Source organism: Lygodium microphyllum, unplaced genomic scaffold, assembly GCF_053477565.2.
Source record: "Lygodium microphyllum isolate KBCC unplaced genomic scaffold, Lygodium_microphyllum_v1.1.10 scaffold_216, whole genome shotgun sequence".
NCBI lineage: Eukaryota > Viridiplantae > Streptophyta > Polypodiopsida > Schizaeales > Lygodiaceae > Lygodium > Lygodium microphyllum.
The window spans coordinates 75,042-81,366 of record NW_028229699.1 but is presented as its reverse complement, the minus strand read 5'-3'; positions in this window follow the sequence as shown (position 1 = coordinate 81,366).

Here is a 6,325-nt window from a genome sequence, read left to right as displayed (position 1 = left end):
CATACAAGGGAGGCGGGCCAAGGTCATAAGATTGCAAGCCAAGGCCAAAAGTTGAAATCCACAAAGGCTAACTGGAAATCGAATTCGCGATGGCATGTAAAAAGATCACAAGGTGCGATGCGGAAGGTTCACCCCGAGCATACGTGGACATTTCCCGGAATTCACAAGTCCAGGTTTTATCTATTTGGATTTCCACACAGAAGTATTGAATTAGTCACGATAACTTCATGGATTAGGAGGCACTTATGCATGTCAAATGCAACTAGTTAAGTTAAATGCAATTGGGACATGAATTGGCTATTTGAACATTATTAGAAATAGCTTAAGATATGGAAATTGATCATTGGTACGTTCAAAGGAATGAATGAAAAGAGCATAAGGTGTCTATGCATTTGTAGGACCTTATTAGCAAGTTTCCTTTTTGTATATTCAAAAGTGACAAGCCTAGGACTACTATTGCCTCATTTCAAGGTTGAAATTATTGAGGTACACCCTTTTTCTAGGCATGGAAAGATTGATGGTATGTCCCATTTTTAGATAGATCTTCCTTGTAATGATTCATGAGGAAAAGTTAACACCCATGAGATGTTATTCGAAGAGGAATAGAAGGGCACAAACATGATCTATGGACTTGCAAGAGGCTTGATTATTTGAGGTAAGTCCTAATAGGACCTAGGAAAGTTAGCGTACAGATTGGCAAGCATTTTACCTTACTAAGGAAAGATAATGTTATCATGAACCATGTGATACGTAGAGGCAATCAATCGCATGTTTACGCGTTTTGGTAGTATTGTATCTATTGCTCTCCGTTAGATTTAGTTATTACCTTTAGAAGGATCATCCTCGTCGCAAGATAGTGACTAAGTAACCTAATCATGGGTATGGCTCCGTCGGAATGAAAGGTATTCCAAGTGCTAACTAGAACTTAGTGCAATAATAATTCGACCTAGCTTTAGACAAAAACCGTGAATCTAAAGATCCTACACACGTTCACAAAATGTCGAAGCAAATGGAATGTTCATGTATGAAATGATCTAAGGTTTTATCCTAAGGATCATGACGAAACTCCGACGGAGTTGCATATTTCTAGAACCATGGGTCAACCTAATTAGGAATGAATTGGAGGATACCCTAAAACCCTGTTACTCGGCTGGGGTAAAGTCCGTGTACGGAAAACACTAAGCAATGGAATGATCCCGTGGAATTTGATGCAATACATGTGCAAAAAGTTGCAACATTGTATAGACTTGAGATTTGTCCACAAGAGAGTTTTGTCACCTCTCGAAATGAGGTTGACAAGTTAATTTACAAGAGGATGAGTAATCATCCTGTTACTCACTTTTCTTGGGGAATAATTGCCAAGGAAAAGGAAAGTTAGGTATTTGCGAATGACCCGACAATAAACTAAAGCGACATGGTCGCTGGATCCTGCCACAACAGAACCTTAAGCATTGGTAGGGTATGACCCTAACCCAAGAATGATAGGAATCTTGCCAAGTTGCAATTGATTCCGGATCGAATGCGGGTTGCATTCGGAGAAAAGGAATCACTCCTTAACAGTTGCCAGCTAAACGACCATTGAAATTGATTGTGCTTGTAACAGTTTAGAAAGGACTGTTTGCATTGTTTGCTCAATGAACTAAAGGATGAAAATATATCTAAAGCTTCAGGTTGGTGCCTGAGAGGCAGCTTCAGTTACCCCCGACTGCTTGCCTGACCCTAACCAAGGGGGTTGTTAACCGCGCCGGGAACGTGGACCGAACCCGCCGTGAGAGGTCTCTCCGTTGAGTACTACTTGGAGCAGGAGGACGCTTGGGTGCCAGAGGGGGCTCTGGCTGTAAATCCCTCGCCTTCCCGGCCCTGCACAAGAGACTAACGTGACTCGGGATTGGATCTCGAGGCCCGCATACTAGTCTACGGGCGGAAACTTGGAATAGTAATCACTGAAGGATTACTGGATAGCCTTCGGGCGGATTATGAATACGCCTACGGGCGGGAACTCCGTGTATTTCAAAGATAAAAGGATATAATGATAATAAAGGAGTTGTTTGACATTTTTTTCTTTATGTCCTGTGATAAGATTACGTGAAGGAACCGGTGCATAACAGGGTTAATCAAAGAAGCTGTTTGTATATGTCAAACTAATGTGGTAGGTAATTACATAACTAAAACAAACCGAGGAAAGTGCGGAGGATGGACCATGGGTCTGTCCTACGGATGGGTGGTCCCGGTTAGCCGGGAACTTTTCTCAAAGTCTTCGACGAACAGAAGGATGATCAACATCACCGAAACAAGTAACGAGGACGATGACTTAGAATTACCGATTACCCGATTCAAGCTGTTTTAGGGGAACGGAATGGGACTATGCCTTTTGGCAGAGAGGTTGAGCCTTGCATCCCTCTCGTTTCCCATTCTCCTTGAACCAAGTGCGGCATGAATCCGCTTCAGACCGGGCGTTTCTGCGTAAAGTAGTTCGCTCGGGTCTGACGCTAGTTGTTGCTAGCTAATGACCAAACAGGAAAACCCAAATTCAGGTCGATCCTAAGTGGGAACGTCCAGGATACTTCCGCTACGTGGCAGACGCGGGAAGACCTAGATCGCAAGTCCCGTAACATTCCATGGGAGTGCCAGGCCGAGCTTTCTAGACATCCTTCCCGATGGACTGCTAAGACATGTCCGGAATGATTCTAGCGGACACGTTACAGTGTGACATTGCAACTTGACATGCTCAAAAAATACACCCTTGACAACGATCACAGATGCATTTAATTTTTCATCGTAGCCATGCATCTCGATTATGAAGACGTAATGTTTCATCCTCACTTGAGGATGTGCTCGTTGACTCATCAGCATGCACCGCACTAGGTGATGACGACGACATAATTAAACCTAATTCATGATAACATCAAAATATTTGTCATTCATATATTTACATAAAAACTTCAAGCTGGTGTATTAATTATTATAAGATCTCAATTTTAAATACACAAAACTTATCATAAATACATAAAAACTTATGATAAGAACTTACTATCAAAGCTTATCTAAAAAACAAAAAATTATGATAAAAGCTAAATGCACGTCTATATCTACATTTACTTATGCGTCTAAATGTGCGTCTATTTACGCGTCTAACTTCGCGTCTATACGCACATTTACGTAAACTTAGACACATATATACATGTGAAAATAGACGCAAACGTCAAAATTCAAAAGATACTTAAATCATTTCTTTTCAAACTACGCCTTTCCTTTCCTGCATTTTTTGCAGTTTTGAAGCTCGAGTTTACTCGACATGCAGTCTCTTCATGCCTCACCTCCTCATGACTCACCTCTTCTTTCATTTCAAAGAGACAAAAGGGGAAAAAGGAAAGCCAAGGAGAGGAAGTAAGAGAGAACAAGAGAGAGGAGAACAAGAGGAAGAAGAAGCAAAGGGAGGAGACAATAAGCACCAAGCAAGCATCAAAGGAGAGTAACTCACCAAGGAGAGGAAGAAGGAGAAGGAAGAAGCGCCACCACTCACCACACCAAACACCCAAGGTGAGTCCTCTCTCTCTTTCTCTCTCTTTCTCTCTCTCTATGTGTATTAGGATCTACGGTTGCATTTTATATAGCACGAATAAATCATGAATGGCGGTCGTCGGATTGAAATCAGCCAACTAAGTGTGTTTGCCAGTGCGTCTACAATTCAGTACAGATGCAGGTGCTCTTCCATCAAATGCCTATACAAATTCATCAACAATAGGACTTTCTCGCACATTTCTCATGGTCATCTTATTAATCGGCTGCATATCCTAAATGAATCTCAAAGTCTCAGTTTTGTTAGGTACAATGAACCATCTATTTGAGTAAGGGGCTGATTAAGGCTCTAAAATACCCATCTAAATCTTCTCATTTAGTAATTCCACGAGAATAGGGAAATAAGTATTTGGCATTAGTATCATCTGCAAGTTCAATGGTAGATGTGGGATAGTAAATATGACCATAGGGATCACAACTCCTTGATCTACATAGCCAATTTAAAATGGCTAAAATGAAAAAGTATGGCTCAAGGACCCAAGGCTTACACTATCCAGTAGACTCCCACACTCTTTTGTACATAGACCACATCCTTGCCCACTCTGTGACCCATGGGGTAATTACACCTTATCATAGTGTTAGTTTATAAAACTTTCTTACCCACCCAAAAAATTGGAACTATACTAAAGTATAGAGGTATTGGGCTATGACAACATCAATTGATGGGTTTAGAGTAAGCTTTTCTTCACTAATAAATAACGCTATGGTGCTACAACCATGATGATGAATGCACCCTTGAGCGGCCTTTAATAGGTTTTGTCAATCATGCAATTTCAACAATATGAATCTGAAAGCACATGGCCTTAGTATTTCATAAAAAATCCACACTTACTAAGTTTTCTACATTGTCTAACATCACCAAACTCCAAATTTCATTTTGATGAATACCACCTATCAAGCTTGAGGACTTAGTAATGATTTTTATCCATGTATACAGAGAATCTAACAAAAGTATTCCAAAGTAAAGATCCAAAACTAGATATAAACTAGTTGATCCTAAAAATAGCTAAATTTACAAAGTAGAACTAAAATAATCTTAGAGTTTCATTAAAATTATCCTAGTAGTTCCAAAATAAAGTTTATTGAGGTGTTTAATAGCATGTTTAATAGGGCATCTAATAGGGCATTCTATAGCATGTTGAATGCTCAGGTAAATTACTCATGAATATATATGTGCATCACATAGGTTCAAAACAATGTATTTTTTAAATACCATTTTTATACATTTTTTACATTCAGAAGGGTGTAATATGAAGGGATAATTTACAGATTGAATAAAAAATGGTTATGTTTTATTCAAGAAAAATTCACAAATAAGTATATTTATAAATAGGTCTTGAATATACGTGATGTAGAGGATATACATATAATAACTTCCCCGAGGGTTAATGGTACATTTTAAGACAAATGATACATAGAAATCTCAAGTAAGAACAACTATAACTATGGAATGCGATGCGATTTCTAGTCTAACTACAAAATATAGTAGTTGATAACTATGTTTACAAGAGTGTTTATCATTGCAACTAACTACATTATAACCACACCTTGACATGATTCTCTAAATGCATTAATGTAGAATGCTTTATACAAAAGAACTACACCAAGAATAAATATATTACATACTACAAAAAAAAAAGATTTAATGTACTATTAAAAGAAATTCTATACATTGTAAAAATAATGAAAGATACTAGGAACAAAAATATTTTTTTCTTGGGCTTCAGTGCAGTTTCCTTTCACATGAATGATCCTTTCTCTCTTGATAGTTGTGCTCTTGAGAAGAAAAACACAAAAGATAGATTAGGACTATATGCTCTTCACAAAAAGAATAATAATAATAATAAGCCCTACCTTATTTTTTGAGAAAAAGAAAGTCTCTTGAGCAATGTTTTCTCTCTTGAATGGTCATGTTTATGAAAAAAAGAACACAAAAAATAAATAGGGGCTCTATGTTTCTAAGAAGAAATAGAATTATAGAAACAAGAAAAAGAAATTTTACCTTTTTCATGAGAAGAAGATGATTAAAATGTACATTATGTTCATGATAGCTCTACATGTGTCCTCTCATGTCTCCTCTATCTTTTGACTCTTTTCCCTTCTCTCTCTTGATAATAGTTAGAAAATTATAATGAGTCATGAATGCATTTTAATGTATTTTTATTATTTATGTTATGCTTCTATGCACATTTATGAGCACATTAAATATATAGGTTAAACACATTTCTAAATATAACCCTATGAATATGATTGTAGAAGAATTCATGAAAGCATGTCCAATCATATCAATATTTGTGCTCTCTTGTAGTGATTTAAAAATAAATAAATTGACATTCATGGAGTTATGCAAGAGTCATGTCTACAGGATTGTGCTCATGATGTGTGATAGCATTATGATGATGTATGTCTCCTCTACCATGATAATCATTGTTTTGCATTATCATCTATTATAATCTTTGTCTCCTCTACCATGATTATCCTCTTCCTCTCTCTTACCATGACTATAATTGTTTGCACTATCATTATAATCATTGTTTCTATTTATGCTTCAGTAGGTTATCTTTCAACTAATGGGGGAGAATAATAGATGGTGACATGTGATCCCCATTTTTTTGTATCTTAGAGGGATATATGGACTTGTTCTATCAACCCACAAAGCATTCAGAGAATTCATTGTTGCCACTCTTTCATCTTCCCTCCATATGACTTTGCCAAGGCCTTAATGATAGATGGATGTCCATGTTCA